The sequence below is a fragment of the Orycteropus afer genome, unplaced genomic scaffold (genome assembly GCF_000298275.1).
Source record: "Orycteropus afer afer isolate SDZICR_OR568_19922 unplaced genomic scaffold, OryAfe1.0 scaffold00327, whole genome shotgun sequence".
Taxonomy (NCBI): Eukaryota; Metazoa; Chordata; class Mammalia; order Tubulidentata; family Orycteropodidae; genus Orycteropus; species Orycteropus afer.
Window position 1 is genome coordinate 2,202,461 of NW_006921914.1, and position 1,108 is coordinate 2,203,568.

Here is a 1,108-nt window from a genome sequence, read left to right on the forward strand (position 1 = left end):
AGATAATAAAATACCTAGGGATAAATTTAACCAGGATGTGAAAGACTTGTTGTTGTTAGGTGCTTTTGAGTCATCTTCGACTCATAGCGACCATAGGGTCACCACAGCAGAACGAAACACCATCTGGTCCTGCGTGAGCTCCACGATCCCTGCTATACTTGAGCCCATCGCTGCAGCCACTGTATCAATCCATCTCGTTGAGGGCTTTCCCCTCTTTCGTTGACCCTTCACCTTACCAAACATGACATCCTTCCCAGGAAATGGTCCCTTCTAATAACATGACCAAAGTAGGTGAGATGAAGCCTAGCCATTCATGATTCCAAGGAGCTTTTTGGCTGCACTTCCTCCAGGACAGATTTGTTAGTTCTTTTAGCAGTTCGTGGTACTTTCAGCATTGTTCACCAGCACCACAACTCAAGAGCATCAATTCTTCTTCAGTCTTCCTTATTCATTGTCCAGCTCTCACATGCATATGAGGTGATTGAAAATATCATGGCTTGTGTCAGGCACACCCTAGTCCTCAAGGAGACATCTTTGCTCTTCAGCACTTGAAAGAGGTCTTTTGCAGCCCACTTGCCCAGTGCTATACGTCGTCTGCTGTCCTGACTGCTGCTTCCATTGGCATTGATTGTAGAACCAAGTAATTTGAAGTCTTTGAAAACTTCAATCTTTTCTCCATTTATCGTGATGCTGCTTATAGGTCCAGTTGTGAGGACTTTTGTTTTCTTTATATTGAGGTGGAATCCATACTGCAGACTGTATTCTTCAATCTTCATCAGTAAGTGCTTCAAGTCATCCTTACTTTCAGCAAGCAAAGTCGTGTCGTCAACATATTGCAGATTGTTAATGATTCTTCCTCCAATCCTTATGCCACATTCTTCTTCATATAGTCCAGCTTCTCGGATTATTTGTTCAGCATATAGATTGAATAAATATGGTGAAAGGATACAACCCTGATGCACTCCCTTCTTGATATTAAACCATGTCATGTTTCCATGTTCAGTTCAAATGACAGCCTCCTGGTCTGTGTACAGGTTCCTCATGAGTACAATTAAGTGTTCTGGAATTCCCATTCTTCTCAATGTTATCCACAATTTGTTATGATCCA